We start from the raw sequence: 24754 nt of genomic DNA, 5'->3' as shown, positions 1-24754 counted from the left end.
GGATGAGCACAGGGTTGTATATGGAAGTTTTAAATCATTATATTGTACAACTGAAACTAATATTATATTGTATGTTAACTGACTGGAGATAAAATAAAAATTTAAAATAATACTATATTATATACTTGAAATTTGATGAAAGAATAGATACTAAATGTTCTTATTAAAAAAGTTAATAGTTTGGGGCGCCTGGGTGGCTCAGTCTTTAAGTGTCTGCTTTTGGCTCAGGTCATGACTCCATGGTCCTGGGATCAAGCCCCACATCGGGTTCCCTGGTGGTTGGAAAGCTTGCTTCTCCCTCTCCCACCCCCTCCCCCGCTTGTGTTCCCTTGCTCACTGTCTCTGTCTGTCAAATAAATAAATAAAATCTTTAAAAAAAATAAAAAAACTTAATAGTTTTAGAAAAACTTGAGTTCCAATGTTCATAAGGCTGCTCAGAGTTCTCTGGAAAAAAATGAAAAAAAAAATGAGTACCTGGAAATTGCTGAAATTTAACCAATACAATATACAATTAGAGAATTGAGTAAGGTGCTGGACAATAAATCAGTACACAAAAGTTTATAAACTTCTGATGAAGTAAAACAAAGAACAACCAGCTAAAATGTACAATGGAAAACAAATATCATTTACAATAGACAATGGGAATAAAAATTAAATGTCTAAGAATTAATTTAAAAAGAATGCATGAACTTTATTTATGCATTTATTTTTTACAGATTTTATTTATTTATTTGAGAAAAAGAGAATGAGAGAGAGAGAGCATGAGATGGGGGAGGGTGGAAGGAGAAGCAGATTCCCTGCTGAGCAGGGAGCCTGATGTGGGATGTGATCCTGGGACTCCAAGATCATGACCTGAGCCAAAGGCAGTCGTTTAACCAACTGAGCCACCCTGGCATCCCATGCATGAACTTTCTAGGACAACTTTAAAATATTAATGATGACTACAAAAAATTATTGATAAATGGAAAGGCATTCTCTCTTTTTAGAGTATAAAAGACACTCATATTGGTGTAATTTCACCCTAAATTAGTTATACCTTTAATACAGGCTAATAAAAACACCAACATGGGGGTGACTGGGTGGCTCAGTCAGTTAAGTGTCTGCCTTCTGCTCAGGTCATGTCCTGGGGTTGAGCCCCATGTTAGGTTGGGTGCTCAGCAGGACCTTGCTTCTCCCTCCCCCTGTTCCTCTCCCCCTGCTTTGTTCTCTCTCTCTCTCTCAAATAAACAAAATCTTAAAAAAAGCACCAACGTAATGGTAATACCAGCAAGATGGGAGAATAAGACATCCCTGCCTTTGTTTTCTTACAGAGGCCTCAACTTAACCACAACACATGAACCAAAATACCTTTATGAAAACTCCAGAAAGCAGCTAGGAAAATCGTATTACCTTAGGTGAATGCAGAGTTGAAACAGCTGCAGTGAAATGGACAATTATTCCCCACCCCCACAGAGCTGCTTGGTTGGTGTACCTCAGCTTGGTTTTTGGCTTCTCCCTCAAGGAATGGCAGGGGGATGAAGAGAATAGTGAAATGTACTCCCAACATTCTGGCTTTTTCGAGAGCTTACTTGAGGGCCCAGTTTCTTTCTTGGCTTACTTGGAGTTCTAACAGAACTGGCTGAACAGGGGTGGGGCAGCTGAAAGCATAAGAAGTGCAAAATTTTTATTCTTTTTTTTTAGTATTTTATTCTTTTTGATGCAGTTGTAAATGGGATCACTTTCTTGATTTCTCTTTCTGGTAGTTTATTAATGTATAAAAACACAACAGATTGTTGTTTATTAATTTTGGGTCCCATAACTTTATTGAATTATTTTTTTAGCTCTAACAACTTTTTGGTCGAGCCTTTAGGGTTGTCCTTATATAGTGTCCCGTCATCTGCATATAGTGACAGTTTTACTTCTTTCTTTTCCATTTGGAAGCATTTTATTTCCTTTTCTTGCCTAATTGCTGTGGCTAGAACTTCCAGAACTATGTTGGATAAAAGAGGGGATCCATGGGGCGCCTGGGTGGCTCAGTGGGTTGGGCCGCTGCCTTCAGCTCAGGTCATGATCTCAGGGTCCTGGGATTGAGCCCCGCATCGGGCTCTCTGTTCAGCAGTGAGCCTGCTTCCCTTCCTTTCTCTCTGCCTGCCTCTCTGCCTACTTGTGATCTCTGTCAAAGAAATAAATAAAATCTTAAAAAAAAAAGAGGGGATCCTTGTCTTTTTCCCAGTCTTAGAGGAAAAGATTTCAGCTTTTTACTGCTGAGTGTGATATTAGCTGGGGGCTTATCATATAAGTCTTTATTGTGTTGAGGTATGTTCCCTCTTATACCCACCTTGTTGAGTTTTTTATCATAAACAGATGTTGAATTTTGTCAAATGATTTTTCTGTATCTGTTGAGGTGATTATATGATTTTTATATTTCATTTTATTAATGTGGTGTATCACATTGATTAATTTGTGAATATTGAACCATTCTTGTCTCCTTGGAATCAATCCCACTGGGTCATGGTGTGTGATCGTCTTAATGTACTAGTTAAATTCAGTAGGCCAATATTTTGTTGAGGATTTTTGCATCCGTGGTCTCAGGAAAATGTCTTTTCAAAATATTCAAAATTTTCATTCTTTAACAGATCTTACTGGATAAATTTGAAGTCCATTTGGAAATAGTGTTTATTGATTTCTTTATTTTTTAAGATTTATTTATTTTAGAAAGAGCGCATGAATGGGGCAGAAATAAAATTTCAAGAAGACTCCCTGCTGAGTGCAGAACTTGACATGGGGCTCAAGCTCAGGACCCTAAGATCACGATCTGAGCTGAAATGAAGAGTCAGACATTTAACACATTGAGCTACCCAGCAGCCCCCTGTATTTTGATTTCTTTATATCATGCATGAATATCAAATATCAATTGCGGATAGGTTTCAGTTCTAATAGTAAGAGGTTATAAAATAATTTTCTGTAGATGAAGGCATAAAGCTTTTTGTGACCTTGGTGTTTTCAAAGATTTCTTATACAAGTCACAAAAACTTCTAATGTGTAACAGAAAAAAATGACAAGTAACAAATTGAGTTCCATTTTAATTGGGAAGTTTTTTTTTAAATCAAAAAACGCAACTGAAAAGGTGAAAAAACAAGCCAACATGAAAGACAATATTTGTAATATTTTACAATTTATGCATGTCTTAAAAGTCTTAAAAGCATTTGTCTTAAAAGTATTTGTATTCAGAATATATAAAGTAGAAATCAATAGGAATGATGACATTCAACTCAAACTAAAAATGTACAAAATACTTCAAACAAGCATTTCCCAATAGAATATAATTAAAGGGTCAAAAAAAAAATAAGTGAAAAGTTCCTCAAGTGTATTAGTCATTAGAAAAAATGCAAATTAAATGATATTGTGTCACACCCAGCAGAATGTGTAAGATCAAAGAGACAGAAAAAATTTTTCCAAGAATTTAGGGCAACTGCAACTCTCATATATTTCTGCTGAGAGTATACATTGTACCACCATTTTTGGAGAAGTTTTGCAACAGCCACAGACAATATGAAGGAACTTATCAGAATGTCATGTGAAAGAAACAAGATACAGAAAAGTATGCTATTAATATAAAGTAAAATAACCTATGGCGTTAGAAGTCAGAATGGTAGTTATCATCTGTAGGGGGACGATGCATGATTGGTGCTTTTGGGTCCCATGTAATGTTATGATTCTTGATCTGGGGGCTAGTTACATGGATGTGTTTAGTTTGTTAAAATTATTGGGGTGCACGTTTATGATATGGGCAGTTTTTGGAAATGTATTACCCTGTAATAGCCTGTTAACGTGGCATATTAACATGCCCTACTCTTATGCCCCTCTTCCAATCTTCCTCATTAGCTTTGAAATCCCAACAGTGTTGGGTTATATCATGGTGAAAACCAACAGTGTTAACAGTCATTGAGGAGTTGAACTGGGGTTGGAACTCTTCAAAACTCCCTTTTCAGCAAATTGCTATTGTGTGGCTTGTCTGACAGTTCCAAGGATAACCCCAGTTTCAAGAATTATCTTTACTTGACCTGAACCAGAGCTAACCCTGTGTGAAAAGCCTTTTCCTCTGGGGTAATTGCTGAAACCAATTACAGGGGAGTAATTAACTTTGCAGCTGCCTGAGGTTGTGGATAATGGTTGAGGCAAACAATAGACAAACCACAAGGTTTAAAAAAGAAAGCTGGGGAAGGAGATCGATAGGGTCTTTGAAAAGCTTTGACACAATCCTGGAAATTTAGAAGGCTGTATGCATGCCCAAGGCTGTGTGCAGCTGTGCACATGCTCAGGAAAGACTTGTGAAGTCATTAAGCTTTCAACTCTGGCTGATCTCGAGGTTCTGTCTAAGCAGGGAACAAAAGCTAAAGCAGAATTCAAAACTGCCTGATGGAGTGTTGATATTGTTCCTCAACATGCACACAGAGTCCCTGGCAAATATGACATGACTTACTGGTCCAAATGCTTAATGAAATCTTTGTCCAATCACCAGTGGACTCCTGAGCTAACCAGAGTCCACATGATAAAAGAAAATCAGATTTTGTAGAATTAGTTTAGAAATGTCAATAAATATGTAAACATACCGCCACCAACAAATAGCAGCAAACCACAATAAACTTCAATTTTTGATATAATACAATGTTCTCTAATCACACTGGAGTGAAATTATGAATCAATAACAAAAGGAGGTTTGGGATGTTCACAAATATGTAAAAATTAAACAACGTACTTCTAAGTAACCAGTCTGTTGCAGTAGAAAGCACTAGGGAAATTTGAAATTACTTTGAGGTAAATTAAAAATTAAAAACAATATACCAAAACATATGAGACTTTGCTAAAGTAAAGCTTAGAGGGAAACTTACCTAAATCAGTAACCCAACCTAAGCATTCACCTTTGGAAGCTAGAAAAAGAAGAACAGGCTAACTCCAAAATAAACAGAAGGATGGTTATGAATAGAAATAAAGGAAATAGAGAATAAAAAACAAAATCGAAGAAACCAACACTTGATTGAAAGATCAACAATATTGACAAAACTTTAGATATACTGACTAAGAAAAATAAAAGTACTCGAATTACCCAAACCAAGAATGAAATGGGAAATTCCCACTGACCTTTCAGAAATAAAAAAAGATTATAAGGGAATTCTAAACAATTTTCAGCTAAGAAATTAGATAACTTCAATTAAATACACATTTTCTTTGACCCAAACTATTGAAACTAACACAAGAAGAAATAGAAAATGTGTATACACCTATAGCAAATAAAGTAACTGAGTTGGAAATCCAAAAATTTCCACTAAAGAAAGTCCAGAACCAGATGGCTTCACTGGTGATTCCTACCAAATGTTTAAGGAAGAATTAACACTAATCCTTCACAAACTCTTTCAAAAATAGAAGAATGGAGAGTATGGGTCAACTCATTCTATAAATCCAGTACTATCCAGATAGCAAAATCACATGAAACAAAAATACAGACTAATATCCCTTATGAGTAGAGACACGAAAATCCTCAACAATATACTAGCAAACTGGATCTAGAAACATACAAGGATTATATATATTTTATATTATATATGGTTATGTATTATATGGTTATATATAATATGACACAATTTAATAATTATATGAGGCTTACACATCAATCTAGTGACTGGATGATTGGTTTAATATTCCCAGATCAATGGAGCATGCCACATAATAGAACAAAAGATAAAAATGTAGAGCATCTCAATAGATACAGAAAAAGCATTTGACAAAACTTACAACTTTTCATGAAAAAAACTAGGAATACATGGGCACTTGTATACTCCCTGAACCTGATAAAGGGAAATTACAAAATTCCCACAGCTAACATCTTACTTAATGATAAGAGACTGAGATGGTTGCCCCTAATATCAAGAACAAGACAAGGATGTCCACTTTTTTTTTCCTTAAGATTTTATTTATTTATTGGACAGAGAGAGAGAGAGAGATCGATCACGAGTAGGCAGAGAGCCAAGCAGAGAGGCAGGCAGAGAGAGGGGGGAAGCAGGCTCCCTGCTGAGCAGAGAGCCCAATGAGGGGCTCAATCCCAGGACCCTGAGATCATGACCTGAGCCGAAGGCAGAGGATTAATGTGCTGAGCCACTCAGGCAACCCAAGGATGTCCATTCTTTTTTTTTTTTTTTAATTTAAAATTTTATTTATTTATTTTTTAAAATAAACATATTATGAATTTTTATCCACAGGGGTACAGGTCTGTGAATTGCCAGGTTTACACACTTCACAGCACTCACCATAGCACATACCCTCCCCAATGTCCATAACCCCACTCCCCTCTCCCAACCCCCCTCCCCCCAGCAACCCTCAGTTTGTTTTGTGAGATTAAGAGTCACTTATGGTTTGTCTCCCTCCCAATCCCATCTTGTTTCATTTATTCTTCTCCTACCCCCTTAGCCCCCCCATGTTGCATCTCCACTTCCTCATATCAGGGAGATCATATAATAGGTGTCTTTCTACAATTGACTTATTTCGCTAAGCATGATACTCTCTAGTTCCATCCACGTTGTTGCAAATGGCAAGATTTCATTTCTTTTGATGGCTGCATAGTATTCCATTGTGTGTATATACCTCATCTTCTTTATCCATTCATCGTTGATGGACATCTAGGTTCTTTCCATAGTTTGGCTATTGTAGACATTGCTGCTATAAACATTTGGGTGCACGTGTCCCTTCGGATCACTATGTTTGTATCTTTAGGGTAAATACCCAGTAGTGCAATTGCTGGGTCATAGGATAGTTCTATTTTCAACATTTTGAGGAACCTCCATGCTGTTTTCCAGAGTGGTTGCACCAGCTTGCATTCCCACCAACAGTGTAGGAGGGTTCCCCTTTCTCCGCATCCTCGCCAGCATCTGGCATTATCTGGCTTGTTAATTTTAGCCATTCTGACTGTTGTGAGGTGATATCTCATTGTGGTTTTGATTTGTATTTCCCTGATGCCGAGTGATGTGGAGCACTTTTTCATGTGTCTGTTGGCCATCTGGATGTCTTCTTTGCAGAAATGACTGTTCATGTCTTCTGCCCATTTCTTGATTGGATTATTTGTTCTTTGGGTGTTGAGTTTGCTAAGTTCTTTAGAGATTTTGGACAATAGCCCTTTATCTGATATATTGTTTGCAAATATCTTCTCCCATTCTGTCAGTTGTCTTTTGGTTTTGTTAACTCTTTCCTTTGCTGTGCAAAAGCTTTTGATTTTGATGAAATCCCAATAGTTCATTTTTGTCCTTGCTTCCCTTGCTTTTGGCGATGTACCTAGGAAGATGTTGCTGCTGCTGAGGTCGAAGAGGTTGCTGCCTGTGTTCTCCTCAAGGATTTGGATGGATTCCTTTCTCACATTGAGGTCCTTCATCCATTTTGAGTCTATTCTCATGTGTGGTGTAAGGAAATGGTCCAATTTTCCCAACACCATTTGTTGAAGAGGCTGTCTTTTTTCCATTGGACATTCTTTCTTGCATTGTTGAAGATTAGTTGACCATAGAGTTGAGGGTCTATTTCTGGACTCTCTATTCTGTTCCATTGATCTGTGTGTCTGTTTTTGTGCCAGTACCATGCTGTCTTGATGATGACAGCTTTGTAATAGAGCTTGAAGTCCGGAATTGTGATGCCACCAACTTTGGCTTTCTTTTTCAATATTCCTTTGGCTATTCGAGGTCTTTTCTGGTTCCATATAAATTTTAGGATTATTTGTTCCATTTCTTTGAAAAAAAATGGATGGTATTTTGATAGGAATTGCATTAAATGTGTAGATTGCTTTAGGTAACATAGACATTTTCACAATATTTGTTCTTCCAATCCAGGAGCATGGAACATTTTTCCATTTTTTGTGTCTTCTTCAATTTCTTTCATGAGTACTTTATAGATTTCTGAGTATAGATTCTTTGCCTCTTTGGTTAGGTTTATTCCTAGGTATCTTATGGTTTTGGGTGCAATTGTAAATGGGATTGACTCCTCAATTTCTCTTTCTTCTGTCTTGTTGTTGGTGTAGAGAAATGCAACTGATTTCTGTGCATTGATTTTATATCCTGACATGTTACTGAATTCTTACAAGTTCTAGCAGTTTTGGAGTGGAGTCTTTTGGGTTTTCTGCATATAGTATCATATCATCTGCAAAGAGTGATAGTTTGACTTCTTCTTTGCCGATTTGGATACCTTTAATTTCCTTTTGTTGTCTTATTGCTGAGGCTAGGACTTCTAGTACTATGTTGAATAGCAGTGGTGATAATGGACATCCCTGCCGTGTTCCTGACCTTAGCGGAAAAGCTTTCAGCTTTTCTCCATTGAGAATGATATTTGTGGTGGGTTTTTCATAGATGGCTTTGATAATATTGAGGTGTGTGCCCTCTATCCCTACACTTTGAAGAGTTTTGATCAGGAAGGGATGCTGTACTTTGTCAAATGCCTTTTCAGCATGTATTGAGAGTATCATATGGTTCTTGTTCTTTCTTTTATTAATGTGTTGTATCACATTGATTAATTTGTGGATGTTGAACCAACCTCGTAGCCCTGGAATAAATCCCACATTAATCCTTTTAATGTACTGTTGAATCCTATTGGTTAGTATTTTGGTGAGAATTTTCACATTTGTGTTCATCAAGGATATTGGTCTGTAGTTCTCTTTTTTGATGGGATCCTTGTCTGGTTTTGGGATCAAGGTGATGCTGGCCTCATAAAATGAGTTTGGAAGTTTTCCTTCCATTTCTATTTTTGGGAACAGTTTCAGGAGAATAGGAATTAGTTCTTCTTTAAATGTTTGGTAGAATTCCCCTGGGAAGCCATCTGGCCCTGGGCTTTTGTTTGTTTGGAGATTTTTGAGATTTTTGTACCTGAGATTTTTCAATCTCCTTACTGGATATGGGTCTGTTCAGGTTTTCTCTTTCTTCCTGGTTCAGTTTTGGTAGTTCATATGTCTCTAGGAATGCATCCATTTCTTCCAGATTGTCAAATTTGTTGGCGTAGAGTTGCTCATAGTATGTTCTTATAATTGTCTGTATTTCTTTGGTGTTAGTTGTGATCTCTCCTCTTTCATTCATGATTTTATTTATTTGGGTCCTTTCTCTTTTGTTTTTGATAAGTCTGGCCAGGGGTTTATCAATATTATTTATTCTTTCAAAGAACCAGCTCCTAGTTTCGTTGATTTGTTCTATTGGGTTTTTTTTTTTTTTTTTTTGGTTTCTATTTCATTGGTTTCTGCTCTGATCTTTATGATTTCTCTTCTCCTGCTGGGTTTAGGGTTTCTTTTTTGTTCTTTCTCCAGCTGCTTTAGTGGTAGGGTTAGGTTGTATACCTGAGACATTTCTTGTTTCTTGAGAAAGGCTGTACCACTATATATTTTCTTCTCAGGATGGCCTTTGTTGTGTCCCACAGATTTTGAACTATTGTGTTTTCATTATCATTTGTTTCCATGAATTTTTTCAATTCTTCTTTAATTTCCTGGTTGACCCATTCATTCTTTAGAAGGATGCTGTTTAGTCTCCATGTATTTGGGTTCTTTCCAAATTTCCTCTTGTGATTGAGTTCTAGCTTCAGAGCATTGTGGTCTGAAAATATGCAGGGAGTGATCCCAATCTTTTGATACCAGTTGATACCTGATTTAGGACCCAGGATGTGATCTATTCTGGAGAATGTTCCATGTGCACTAGAGAAGAATGTGTATTCTGTTGCTTTGGGATGAAATGTTCTGAATATATCTGTGATGTCTATTTGGTCCAGTGTGTCATTTAAGGCCTTTATTTCCTTGTTGATCTTTTGCTTGGATGATCTGTCCATTTCAGTGAGGGGAGTGTTAAAGTCCCCTACTATTATTGTATTATTGTTGATGTGTTTCTTTGATTTTGTTATTAATTGGTTTATATAGCTGGCTGCTCCCACGTTAGAGGCATAGATATTTAAAATTGTTAGATCTTCTTGTTGGACAGACCCTTTGAGTATGATATAGTGTCCTTCCTCATCTCTTATTATAGTCTTTGGCTTCAAATCTAATTGATCTGATATAAGGATTGCCACCCTGCTTTCTTCTGATGTCCATTAGCATGGTAAATTGTTTTCCACCCCCTCACTTTAAATCTGGAGGTGTCTTCGGGTCTGAAATGAGTTTCTTGTAGGCAACATATAGATGGGTTTTGTTTTTTTATCCATTCTGATACCCTGTGTCTTTTGATTGGGGCATTTAGCCCATTAATATTCAGGGTAACTATTGAGAGATATGAATTTAGTGCCATTGTATTGCCTGTAAGGTGACTGTTACTGTGTATTGTCTCTGTTCCTTTCTGATCTACTATTTTTAGGCTCTCTCTTTGCTTAGAGGACCACTTTCAATATTTCCCGTAGAGCTTGTTTGGTGTTTGCAAATTCGTTCAGTTTTTGTTTGTCCTGGAAGCTTTTTATCTCTCCTTCTATTTTCAATGATAGCCTAGCTGGATATAGCATTTTTGGCTGCATGTTTTTCTCATTTAGTGCTCTGAATATATCATGCCAGCTCTTTCTGGCCTGCCAGGTCTCTGTGGATAAGTCAGCTGCCAATCTAATATTTTTACCATTGTATGTTACAGACTTCTTTTCCCGGGCTGCTTTCAGGATTTTCTCTTTGTCACTAAGACTTGTCAATTTTACTATTAGGTGACGGGGTGTGGACCTATTCTTGTTGATTTTGAGGGGGATTCTCTGTGCCTCCTGGATTTTGATGCTTGTTCCCTTTGCCATATTAGGGAAATTCTTTCCAATAATTCTCTCCAATATACCTTCTGCTCTCCTCTTTCTTCTTCTCCTGGAATCCCAATTATTCTAATGTTGTTTCGTCTTATGGTGTCACTTATCTCTCGAATTCTCCCCTCGTGGTCCAGTACCTGTTTCTCCCTCTTTTGCTCAGCTTCTTTATTCTCTGTCATTTGGTCTTCTATATCACTAATTCTTTCTTCTGCCTCATTATTCTTAGCAGTGAGAGCCTCCATTTTTTATTGCACCTCATTAATAGCTTTTTTGATTTCAACTTGGTTATATTTTAGTTCTTTTATTTCTCCAGAAAGGGCTTTATATATCCCAAGAGGGTTTCTCTAATATCTTCCATGCCTTTTTCGAGCCTGGCTAGAACCTCGAGAATTGTCATTCTGAACTCTAGATCTGACATATTACCAATGTCTGTTGATTAGGTCCCTAGCCTTCAGTACTGCCACTTGTTCTTTTTTTTGTGGTGAATTTTTCCACCTTGTCATTTTGTCCAGATAAGAGTATATGAAGGAGCAAGTAAAACACTAAAAGGGTGGCAAAGACCCCAGGAAAATATGCTTTAACCAAATCAGAAGAGACCCCAATTTGTGGGGGGGGAAAAGGGGGATAAAAAGAGGTTCAGAAGGGGCGCCTGGGTGTCTTAGTGGGTTAGGCCGCTGCCTTCAGCTCAGGTCATGATCTCAGGGTCCTGGGATCAGGTCCCGCATCAGGCTCTCTGCTCAGCAGGGAGCCTGCTTCCCTTCCTCTCTCTCTCTGCCTGCCTCTCTGTCTACTTGTGATTTCTCTCTGTCAAATAAATAAATAAAATCTTAAAAAAAAAGAGGTTCAGAAAAAAAGAAACAATTAAAAAAAGAAAACAAATAAAAAAATATAAAAAAGAAAAAAATATGTATTAGATAAACTAGTTCAGAAACGTTAAAAAAGAAAAGGGTAAAGGTTAAAAAAATTTAGCAGAAGAAGAAAAAAAAATTGAAAAAAAATTAAATTAACTGCAAGACTAAAGAATCATGGAGAGAAAGCCATGAGTTCCGTCCTTTGCTTTCTCCTCCTCTGGTATTCCACTGCTCTCCTTGGTATTGAACCTGCACTCCTTGGTAGGTGAACTTGGTCCTGGCTGGATTTCTTGTTGATCTTCTGGGGGAGGGGCCTGTTGTATTAATTCTCAAGTATCTTTGCCCCAGACGGAATTGCATTGCCTTAACCAGGGGCCGGGCTGAGTAATCCGCTCGCGTTTGCTTTCGGTAACTTTTGTTCCCTGAATGCTTTCCATAGAGTTCTGGAGGACGGGAATGAAAATGGCGGCCTCCCAGTCTCCTGCTGGGAGGAGCCGAGGGCTCGGGGCCCCACTCCTCAGTGCGCCCTCAGAGAATAGCTCCAAATCACTCCCATCTCCCTTGCCTACGACCGTGCTCCGAGCTCACCCAGACTGCAACCGGTTCAAGGTAACCCCGAGCTGAGAGCTCACTCCTCTGCTGTCTCTGTAGCCTGCTTCTCCGTTCTAATGCCTGCAAGCTCTGCACACTCAGACACCCCCGATCCTTCTGTGACCCTGCAGGACATGGGGCCACGCTGACCCTGTGTTGGCTTCACGCCGGTTTAGCCTCTGGAGTGATGTCCCTCAGTGGAACAGATTTTTAAAAGTCCTGATTTTGTGCTCCCTTGCTCCGCCTCTTGCTGGGAGCCCCCCCCCCCCCAGTCTATCTTCCCGACGCTTTGGATTCACTTCTCTGCCAGTCCTACCTTTCAGAAAGTGGTTGATTTTCTCTTTCTAGAATTGCTGTTTCTCTTCTCTTTGATCTCCCGTTGGATTTGTAGGTGTTTGCAATCTTTAGATAAGCTCTCTAGCTGATCTCCTGCTACTTGATGTAGCCTCAGCCTGCTACTTCTCTGCCATCTTGACGCCTCCCTCAGGATGTCCATTCTTACCACCTTTATTTTACTGGTGGTTCTAGCTAGAAAAATTGGCTGAGAAAAAGAAGGAAAAAGAATTCAGATTGTAAAGAAAGGAAGAAATCTATCTCTATTTATAGAGACCATGATCTTATAAAATCTTGAGGAACTCACTAAGTCTCTAACTAAACCAAAACCACTACAAACTTAAAATTTTAGCAAGATTGCAGGACTCAAGATAATCATACAAAAATCAATTATATTTCTCTATAATAGCAATTAACAACCTGAAAATGAAACTAAGGAGACTCCATTTATGATAGCATCAGAAAGAATAAAGAATTTAGAAATAAATTATTCAAGTTGGTGTAAGACTTGTAACTGACAAATACAAAGCATCACTGAAAGAAATTAAGGAGGACTTAAATAGATGGAAAGGTATATCATGCTCATGGATTGAAGGATTTAATATTGTCAAAATGGCACATCTTCTCAAATTAATTTAATGATTTAATTAATACAACCTTCCTCAAATCATACCTATTGTTTTTGCAGACATTGATAAACTGATTCTAAAATGTGTATGGAAATGTTAGGAATCCAGAATAGCCCAAATAACATTAAGAAGAACCAGGTGGGAGACGTCACAGTTCCCCATTTTGAAATGTAATACATGGCCAGGATAACCGAAGTAGTGTAGTACTAGATAGTAAAAGACCTATAGAACATTGGAATAGAATTGAGAGTATAGAAACGAGCCCTCATGTTAATACTGATTTTCTACGAGGCTGCCAAGACAATTTCGTGGGCAAAGGATAGTTGTTTCAACAAATGGCGCTGGAACAACAATATCTATGTGAAACAATGACCTTGGACCCCTATATCATGCTATACACAGAAATGTACTCAAAATGAATCCAACATTTAAATGTAAAGGCCCAAGCTATAAAACTCTTAGAAAAAAACCTTAGACATAAAACTTCATGATCTTTGATACAGCAATGGATTCTAAGACACAACATCATGAACATAAGGGACAACAACAAAAAATTGATAAGTTGGACTTCTTTAAAATTAAAAAAGAAAGAATATTTTTTCTTTTCTGATGCAGAGAATAGGATCAAGAAAGTGAAAAGACAACCCACAGGACCGGAAAACATTTCCAAATTATATATGTGGTAAGAGACGTGTATCTGAGTATGTAAAGAACATTTAAAACTGAACTGCAAAAAGACAATTCAATTAAAAAGTGGGTGAGATAATTAATCAACATTTCCCCATATGCTGTTGGTCATGAAGCCCACCATCTGGTGTTCAATATCATTCATTATTAGGGAAATACAAAAGCAAAATGAGACACCATTTCACACATCCTAGGATGTATCTGTAGTGTCTAGGATGTGTCTGTAGTGAAAAACCGTAACAGGTGTTGGCAATGATACAGAGAAACTGGAATGCTTATACTTTGCTGAATCGCTCCTGAATTTGGGAATGCTTGCACATAGAAAATGGTGTAGCTGCTATGAACAATTTGTCACATCCTCAAAAGTGAAATATAGAGTTAATATATGACCCAGCAATTCCAGTCCTACACATACACCCAAGAGAATTGAAAATACATAGTCTTACAAAAACTTGTGCATGAATGTTGATAGCAACACTGCTCATAATCACCAACCCAAATATCCATCAATGGATGAATAAATATGGGGCACCTTGGTGGTTCAGTCGGTTAAGCAACTGCCTTCATCTTAGGTCATAATCCTGGAGTCCCAGGATTGAGTCTCACATCAGGCTCCCAGCTCCATGGGGAGTCTGCTTCTCCCTCTGACCTTCTCCCCTCTCATGCTCTCTCTCACTCTCTTTCTCAAGTAAATAAATAAAATCTTTAATAAAAATGGATGAACAAATAAACAAAACTTGGTAAAACTAAAGAGTGGATTATTATTCAGCAATAAAAATACATGCAGTACTGATACATTCTATAATATTAATGAACTTTGTAAACATACCAAATGAAATGGAAACAAACATAGTGTCTGATTGCACTTCTACAAATTGTCCAGAAGAGGAAAACCCATAGAGACAGAGACTGGATCAGTGTTTGCTTGGATGGGATAAGGGGGGGAATTGGGGGAGACTGCCAATGTGTATGAGATATCTCTCTTTTTTTTAAAGACGTATTTATTTTAGAGAGAGTGAGCATGAGCGGGGGTGGGGGGAGCAGAGAGAGAGAAAGAGAGAGAGCAGCAGACTCCCTGCTGAGTGTGGAACCCGATGTGGGGCTCGAACTCTCAAACTCACCCACTTGACATCATGACCTGAGCCAAAACCAAGAGTCAGGGACTCAATGAACTGAGCTACCCAGGCACCCCATGTCTGGGATTTCTTAGGAGGGTGATGAAAATATTTTGGAGTTAGTGTTCATCATTGCATGGCTTTGTGAACATACTAAAAATAACTGAATTTTCCCATAAAATGTGAATTTTATGTTATGATAATATATATCAATTAAAAAGTTAATTGTCTCAGAAACATACATACTATCTATTGCTGTCCTTAGCTAATAGACTGGTTGGCTTATGATGAAAATGTGTTGGTGTGGGAATAGTAAATGATGAGGTCAGAATACTTGACTGTAGTGATTCTGAAGGCAAAATACTAAAATCACTAATGCCAAATAATATAAGAATGCCCCTATCTCTGCTGCTATTGTTGTTATTATTACCATTTGTTGTTATTACTGTTACTATTATTATCAGATTATGGAAGATCTAGTAAGAACGATACAATCATGAAACACAAATAATAACTACAGCTATTGACAATAAAGAGTGTGTTTTCATTACTGGAAGACTGCATGATTGTTCTCTGAACAATCCTATGGAGTTCAATTCAAAAATTGATAGATAAAAATGATTAAGAATAAGATGGACATATATAAATACAAAGCCAACAGCTTGTATTTAAATTATAAAACCTCATTAGACAATATGATCAAGAAGGTTCTTTTTCAGGGTGCCTGGGTGGCTCAGTGGGTTAAATAAAACCTCTGCCTTTGGCTCAGGTCATGATCTCAGGGTCCTGGGATTGAGCCCCGCATTGGGCTCTCTGCTCAGCAGGGAGCCTGCTTCCTCCTCTCTCTTGCCTGCCTCTCTGCCTACTTGTGATCTCTCTCTCTCTCTTTCTCTCTTTGTCAAATAAATAAATAAAATCTTAAGGAAAAAAGAAAGTTCATTTTCCAGGATACAGGAGAAAAACAGAACAAAACAAAACCAAACCCAACAAACCTAGAAATAATCTCAGCACAAAAGACTTGGGATTTCTGTAAAGAAAAGCAAAAAAAATGGAACACCATGAAAGAAGACAAATGTAGAGGCAGATCTTAATTCTGGACAGCCACATTGAATAGTTTTAAATTGTTAAATTATTTGCTAAATGATTTATGAGTCCAATGTAACTTTTATGTCAACCTCCTGAAGAATTTATATTGGGATATTATGAGGAGAGTCTAAGGATCAGCTGGAGGAATAAACAGTGAGACGAGCCAAGCAAATTTGGAAAAGGAAGAGTAATTAGAGACAGCCTGTCCCATTGCATATTCTCACTCCATCTCCTGCTTCCCTCCAAACTGCAACTGCCAAGAAAATGTGGAGCTCGTTCAAGAGTCGGTATCTGGATCTATGGAACGAAACTGCCCAACAGAAAAACAGCCACAGTCATCACTGCTGTGATCACCACCAGCAACTTGACTTTATAAAGAATTTAGAATGTGACTGATATGACCCTACATAGTGGGGGGAGGGGCACCTGGGTGGCTCAGTCGGTTGAACTTCTGACTTTAGATTTCAGCTCAGGTCCTGACCTCAGGGACTTGAGATTGAGCCCCGTATGCTCGGCAAGGAGTCTGTTGAAGATTTTCTCCCTCTGTCCTTCATCCCCTCTCTTGCTTGCACATGCGCTCTCTGTCTGTCTCTCTCTCTCTGAAATAAATAAATCTTGAGGAAAAAGGGAAAATCTTTAGGGAAAAAACCCAACTTAGTGGAGAGAGAGGAGGAAGAGAAGGATTACTCAGTAAACTTAAATATTTGGAAAATAAATTTATTCCCTCCATTATCTTTCTTACATCAAATTTATAAAATATTTACATATGAGAAGAAGAGATGTTTTAAAGACCAGAAACAAATAAAGGTGAATATTTATTTAACTTCAGCTTAGAAGGAACTTTCTGAGTATAAATTAATGGAAGAAACCACAAAAGAAAGGACTGATAAATGAGACTATGTAAAAATGAAAACCCTGTGTATGCAAAAAGTACCCCATAGATGGTTTCTGCTGTGGGCTTGGAGTGGAGGAATGATAGGGTTCGTCTTATGTTGTGAAAGGTCACCATGACCACTTTGTGGAGAATGCATTCTAGAAGGGCAAGAGTGGAAAGCAGATGGACTATTTAGTGAGGCATTGCAATAGTTCAGGAGATGATTCTGGTTTGACCTAGGGGAGTAATGAAGGTGGTTAAAGGAGGTCGGATTCAGGGTACAGTTTGAAGATAGATAACTATTTCAAGAGTCTTGGCTATGCGGATCATTAAGGAAATGGGAGAGTTAGAGGGCTACTCAGCATAAGCGGAGGGTTTTTAAGATGTGGTAAAGATCTGAATATACTTATAACCTGAAGGAAAGAGCCAACAAAGAGGCAGGTGTTGAAGATCAGGAGGGAGTCAATACACTGGAGAGAGGAAAGTATCAGAGGAAACAATACTGGGACTGGGGATACGGAGCACACCTGAATGCATTAGATTTGACAGGTAGGAAGCCTATCTCCCTTGACGACATGATGAAAAAAAAAAAAGCATGAGTATAGGATATTGTTATGTTTGTAGATGGAAGATCAGGAAGGAAAAGACACCCACGCCTCTAAGTCTCTACCTCCTTTGTGGTGGGGTACAGGGGCATTAGGGGCAGGGCCCAATGTCAGGGGAGAGTGACCTATGCGGTCACTCAGAAGGGGGCTCCCCACTTGGTATTCAATAATCCATGACTGTCGTCTTGGAGTTCTGAATCATTTTGCCTTTGAATTTGTGTCGTTCTGTGAAGTCTGATGGGAAAGTGGAGCATTTGCTCTAGTCTTGGACCACTGGATTGGGCATGCTTCAGCCCATGCATGGTTTTACCTCCCATTGCCTCCCCACCTCCCCGGGATTGATTCTTGGCTGTCCGCTTCCCTGCCCACACCCAGTTGCAGCTGTCGCCCTCTGGACAGAGGCCTAGGTATGAGCATGTGGAGGGTGGGTCAGGTGTGCACATCCCATTGCTTAAGTGGTGGGTCAGGGGCATGGGTAACTCTGAGGGTCTAAATTTGTCCCAGGAGTATCCCCATACTGTGGAAGTATGTAGCATTATATAGTAATTCAAAGAACACCAGGACGAATTGAGACAGAGACTGCGTAAGAAAGAAAAATGCTTCATCTTTCTTTTCTGCACAAGGGGCCCTGCATTTTCATTTTGCACTGGGCCCCACAGATTATGTAGCTGGCCCTGATGAGGGGCCCCGACAAAGGCAGAAGAGGTTTGGAACAATGTCACAGTGGAATGGGAGATGGAGTATGTAATAGGATCTCCAAGCAAAGTCCATGCATTTGGATTGGCCCTGATTTCCAAGGCTGTGTGCCATGTTTCTAGAAGCATTCAACATCCATTCTTCCATTACTGGTGATTTTTGAGTAAGTGCATTACAAATAAGACACTGAGATCAAGGAAGCAACCTGATGCAATGAACAAGGCTTTTTAATGGAAGACCCGCAAAGTGATGATTCTTTGAAAGCGTTGGCCCTGGGGATGTCTGGGTGGCTCAGTCAGTTAAACGTCTGCCTTCAGCTCAGGTCATGATCCTAGTCTCCTGGGATCCAGCCCCACATCGGGCTCTTTGCCTAGCAGGGAATCTGCTTCTCTCTTTGCCTGCTTTGCCTGCTTTCCCCTCTGATTATGCTCCCTTTCTCTCTGACAAATAAATAAAATCCTAAAAAAGAAAAGGTGGGAAACGTTCAGCATTTTAGCTCATGTGGTTTAGCGAGTTCATCGTCTCTGTGTGACTCTCTCTAATGGCAGGGTAATGGAGGCTCTAGATTCTGTTCTGAGTTTGGTGATATTTGTTTCAACACTATCAACGGTTTCGCATGAGGCATAACTGAAAATAAAAACAACATTTCATCGCACATTTCAATCCCTTTCTCAAAGACCCAGGAAAGAAGCCCAACCATCTTAAGATCAGCAAGATTTTCTCTGGTCCAGAAAGGCAATGACTCATTTGAAACATACATCTTTCTTTTCATCTGAAGCTCTAAAGCTCCACTAAAGATCACGAAGTTCCCTTGCTTGACTGGAGCAGCAGCAATTTGAAAGGAGGTAAGCATAAACTTGAATTTGGGTCTCGCAAGCTCGCATCAGCCTTTTGCTTTTTCTGGGAGGACATGTATTTGTTTCCCTTCACCCGGGGTCTCTTTAGATTGGGAAGATAAGGGTGTAAAATGCAATTTCCCAGGGAGATGACGCTGAACTGCTTTATTATACAGTTCGCGGTTGGGCCAGCAATGTGCTCGGTGACCTGCTTGCTTCCCTGTGCACACAGGCCTTCTCTCTCGCTTTGCTCTAAAGGCATGTGTTTCCATGACTTGAGACCAAAACCATTATCAAACAGGAAGTGTTTAGTGCCTCTGAGAAGCTATTTTTTTTTGTCTCAGTTGAGTTGTTCGAGAATAGGCCTGCATCTCAACAATCTGACCTTTCCCAAGGAGAAGAGACACGTAAGCTGAGTGCTTAACCACTTGAAGGCAGTCTCTGCACCGATGGGTAATTCATAAATGAAGGCAATATAGGGTGTCCTACCTCTGGGGTCTTTGATCTCTAACCCCTACCGGTTGCATATTCATCCACTCCTCCTTCTTTAGGACAAATGCACAGAGATGCACCAAGAGACAGGAGGGCTTCAATATCAAGGCGAACTCGATCATAGTTCTTCTCCATCTTTTTGTCCTCGTTCAAGTGACTGGGTCTCTAGATGGTCTCTGCGACTTTTCTGTACCGATAAGCCACCAAGGTGTGAGGGATTGGGACCCTGCCGTGTTCTTGCCGATTTTAACTCCAAGCTACATTCCTATGACTGAAGCCCGCTTACCAGCTACCGGGTTTTCGTTGGTGCTGCCTTTGAACGTCGTGCTCTTTGTGCTTATGCTGTGTACACTCGTTGGGAAATTCTTTTGTCCACTGCAATCACTATGTCAACAGCTTGTCCATGCCATATGACTCTTTTATTTTTTAAAAGATTTTATTTATTTATTTGACAGAGAGAGAGAGAGAGAGAGAGAGAGAGAGCGAGCGCTCAAGCAGAGGGAGCGGCAGGCAGAGGGTTAGGAAGAAGCAGGCTCTCTGCTGAGCAGGGAGCCCGATGCAGGGCTCAATCCCAGGACCCTGGGATCATGCCCTGAGCTGAAAGCAGATGCTTCATCAACTGAGCCACCCAGGCGCCCCCTGCCACATGACTCTTATTGTACTTCTTTTGAGACCATGTTTCTTCTGTCTGGCAGGATCCATTCCCATTACTTGACATTTAATTAGTTTCCCACAGTCTGCAGCACCCCAATGTGTCCTATTTTTGTTAATTTTTTGGCTCCTAGTTCTGTCACAGTAAAAGACAAGATGATATACGGGAGTGTCGTCAAGACACGGTAGAATCAGATGCTGTGAATTTGGGTATTAGAAGACCATAGATTTTTGTTTGTTTGTTTGTTTTTTTCCCCTCTGGGCAGATGATTCTAAGGGAAATAAAGGTGAGCTCAGTGTTCTGAGAAAGAGAGAAAGGATTTTGCAACTTAGAGGTAGAACAGTGAAGTAGGTAGAAGGGTTTTGGTTAGTTAGAAATCAGCAGAAAATGATCAGAAATGTCTTAACAAACAGAGGGAGAGTTTGTTATACAGAGGTATTTCATGGAGCCCATGGGGGTAAATGCAACCCATCCTGAGGAAGGGATTTTCTTCCTATCTCTCACACTTGTTTCTTTTTTTTTTTTCACCCCAAGATTTAATTTATTTATTTGAGAGAGAGACAGAGAAACAGCACAAGCAGGTAGAGGGCCAGAGGGAAAGGGAGAAGCAGGGTCCCTACTGAGCAAGGAGTCCAAGATAGGACTCCATCCCAGGACCCTGAGATCCTTGGATCATGACTGGAGTTGAAGGCAGACACTTAACCAACTGAGCCACCCAGATGCCCCTCAAATTTGTTTCTATCTACACATCTGCTTCATTCTCTGAAGACAAGATTTAAATTGATGGAATAGAATTTTTTTTAAGCTAACATATATTTGATCTTGTAACTTCCTGCTTTAAAACCATCTGATGGAGTCCCACTGTACTTAGGGTAACTTCTAAAGTCCTTACAGTGCCCTGCATAGCCCTCTTACCTGGTTCCTACCTGCTTCTCTAACTTTGTTTCTCCTCACTAAGTTTTAATTCCTCTGACTTTGTAGACAATTTGGACTACTGCTTTTGGGCCTTTACATTTTCTGTTACTCTTTATTACATTGCTCTGTCCTGTTTTTTCTGAAATTATGCTCTTTGTGAATCCGTTTACCATCCAATATCTTCTCCCTTGTGAGATGCATGAGAAGGAGACGTTGTCCATCCTGAAAAAGGCAGTTCTCATAGCTTCAGTACCTAGAATTATGTATAGCACATATTAAGGACTCAATAAATATTTGCTAAACCAATCAAAAGAGCAAGATGTTTGAACCCTTAGATTCAGACATCAGCAGAGTGATCTAGCATTAGGGAGAAAAAAAAGGTATAAACAGTAATAATGTTGTTTAACGATATACAATGTAGAACAATAAAAAAATAGTAAGTCATGTAAGCTTTTATTTTTTGAATATTTACTGTGTTTGGTACCATTGAAAGAATGTGTGTGTGTTAACACACTTAATCCTCTCAACAACCCTATTTGGAAGATGTCATTATGATCCCCATATTAAATCTGTGCATGTTAAGGCACGAAAATGTGAAGTGACTTACTCAAGGTCAAACAGCTGTTAAAGGGGAAAGCTGGAATTCAGGATACAAACCTAGGTCAGCCCAAATCCACACACGGTACACTTAATTACTGTGCTTATATTGCCTTCCTTGATTGCACAGCAACACAGCAAAGCAAAGTTGATTCTGAAACATTCTTCGTCATACAATCTCTAGCTAAAGTTACACATGAAGCCTAAACACGGAAGTCTTAAGTTAAAGGCTGGAATAAATAAGTATATCCAAAGGCAAATCCAAGTGTGTCCGAGGTGGGTGCCAAGCCGTTCTCAACACAAATAAGGTTCGAAAGGTGAACTGATCACCTTTAGGAAGATTGAGTGAGCTAACTGTAAATCAAATGTAAAGGTAGACTTCATTTTACTGTCTCTAATGGGTGGTATTTCAGAATGATGTACAGTGCAGAGATTGAAAAAAAATTCTGTGCGTGTGTATGTGTGTGTGTCACATTCAACTACTTTAAAATTTGTCTCAAAATAGGGCTATATTAAATTCTTGTGCGTTTATAGGCATTCATCCAACCTGTGGAACACCTTTTTTTTTTTTTTTTTGGTCATGTAAGGCATAATTGATATCATAAAAGAACTACTGAAGTATAAATATTGAAATAATGGGCATCTTACAAACATCAGACCAGAAAAAATAGTAAGATTGCTTTCCAGAAAGACAGGTGAGAGGGATCCCAAACCAACCATTAAGAGGACATTAAAATGGAAATTTTGACTCTTTACTCGGAAATGTTGAATTTTTTTTTTTTTTTTTTTTTTTTTTTTACAGTGTGTGTTGTTTGCCACAAGATGGCAGCTAAGCAACTGTCATTCGACTATGGCATAGGTAGGTAGGCAGCATTGAGCAGAAATCCTTTCTTTGCTTTCACAAAGTACAAATTGAATTACAAACACCATATACAAATTTATTAAGAAAAACATGGTACATAAAACTTTGTCACGAAATATATAGATTGCCAAGATTTATCCGGGTGTATTGATCTTTGAAGTTATTGGGAGATGGTATTGATTGTGAGCCAAGAAAAGTCCCAGACAAAGCTTGTTAAAGTAAAATCAAACAATAGAAAGCACGAGCTTTGTAAACATGTGCCAGGACCTTGGAGAAGAATGGAAATGTATCGTTCGGATGAGAGACGCAGGTTTCATTACAGCAAATTGATCATTCCGGCGACGATGCTCATCCCGGTTGTTCAATCAACGGTTCAGTAAATGGCATCAATCATTAAGAGAGCCAAACTGTGAGAGGAGAGCCATTTTAGAAATGTCGATCAGGCATAAAACATTGTTCCTTTAAGATCAGCCTCTTCTGTGAAGTTCTTCCTCATTTCCTCCGAACTCCTACCACGCCTGCTGCCCGAACCACTCACTTTGGCATTTAATCGTGCCTGGATCTATGGCGTAGTCTGTTTCTTTTGCATTTTTAAAAAATTAAATTATGAATAAATAAAAGCATCTTTAAAAAAACAAAAATGACGTTATAAAGTCTCTGTGAGTGAGAAGCATATTTTCCCTTTTCATGCTAAGCAGGCGGTCCACCTAGCGGAGTGCTCAGGTGTAGAATGGGTAGAGAGTAGCGTGGGCAGTACGGTACAGACACTGAGTGTGGACCCTGGAGCCGTACTGCCTAGATTTATATCCCATCTCTGTGCAAACTTAATGTAAATTATTTGACCTCTCTGAGCCTTCATTTTCCTCAAATGTAAAATGATTAGCGGTTAATATAAGTCAAACATTAAAAAATGTGCCTAGTGGGAAGTTGGTTCTTTGATAGTCTTTGCTCTCAATGATTCATGTGTTGGAGAGGGCCCTCATGGGAGAAGCCTGGGTTGCCTCCTGGTGGACTGATTAACCTGGTACTGGAAACCAACCGCTCTCTACTGGTAAGCCGCCTGGTCACAGTTACGCTAAATGGTGCTTCTTTAAGAGACAGAAAAAGTTTAGTCATAAGTACTTGAAAGTTCCATAACCAGTTCTCTAAGGAGTAGTTTCTCCTGCCATACTTTCAGGAAGGAAGTTTTCTCCATATTGGAATTTGTCAAGTTGGCACGCCTCCTTCTGTTGATATGGAGAACCCTGCTCTCGAGGGGTGAGGTCTGTTGTTTCGTAATGTGGTCAGCTTTGCTGAAGTGTTATTCCAATATTTTCTCCTGGAGGGTGTCTTGTCCCAGCCATATGATGGTATGGGTGAAACTGGGGGGAGCGGTGGTAAGGAAGGTCATCAATATTCATTGAAATTTACATTATATTAAGACTTGTTAGTAAGAGCTTCCATATACATATCCCATGTCATTGTCATGATTACTAGTCATATTTTACAGCCAGGGAAACTGAAATTCAGAGAGGTGTGTGACTTTCTCAAGAACATATGACTATGTTTTATAATATGAAAGCATACAGCTGTGGACATTGTATGATGGTGGAACCAGGGTTTTAATCCAGATCTTTAGCTAGGGCACCTGGAATTCTTCTTCAATTCCTTATATATGACCATAGAAAAGATAAGGTCTCCCATTTTGTTCTAGTCAGTGATGCCAGCTCTTCTGACATTCCTTAAGAGAAAAAAAAAAAAAAACCAACGGTACCAGTTCAGGCAATGACTCTTTGAGGCTAATCTAATTGGTTTGCTGTGTAATGAATTTTTACCTGTCCCCTGAACCCCCACAACCCCGCTACCACAAACACAGTACAAATATAGTACACCAAAACAAGATTTTTGTATCTGTTCTCAAGTGTCTATATCCCTTCTTGATCTCTTATTTTTGAAGGTGTTTCATTGGCATCTATTGAAACAAGCTTATGTGTTCTGGAGCTCTTGCCTTACTGATTCTAGGCTGGTGGCTGCTTTGACATGTGGACTCACCTTTCATCCTCTCCATGCCTTTCCTCCATCCTTGTGGTCCTTCCACTTCTGCTTGCAAGAAAACAGATCATTCTTTCTGGATGGACAGTACACTGGAGAGTTTGATGTTCCCTTCTGAGTACTCCCACTGTATTTTTCCATGCTTCT

This window comes from Neovison vison, chromosome X, assembly GCF_020171115.1.
Source record: "Neovison vison isolate M4711 chromosome X, ASM_NN_V1, whole genome shotgun sequence".
In the NCBI taxonomy this organism is placed as follows: domain Eukaryota; kingdom Metazoa; phylum Chordata; class Mammalia; order Carnivora; family Mustelidae; genus Neogale; species Neogale vison.
The sequence above is the reverse complement of the archived record's forward strand: the minus strand, read 5'-3'. Positions refer to the sequence as shown.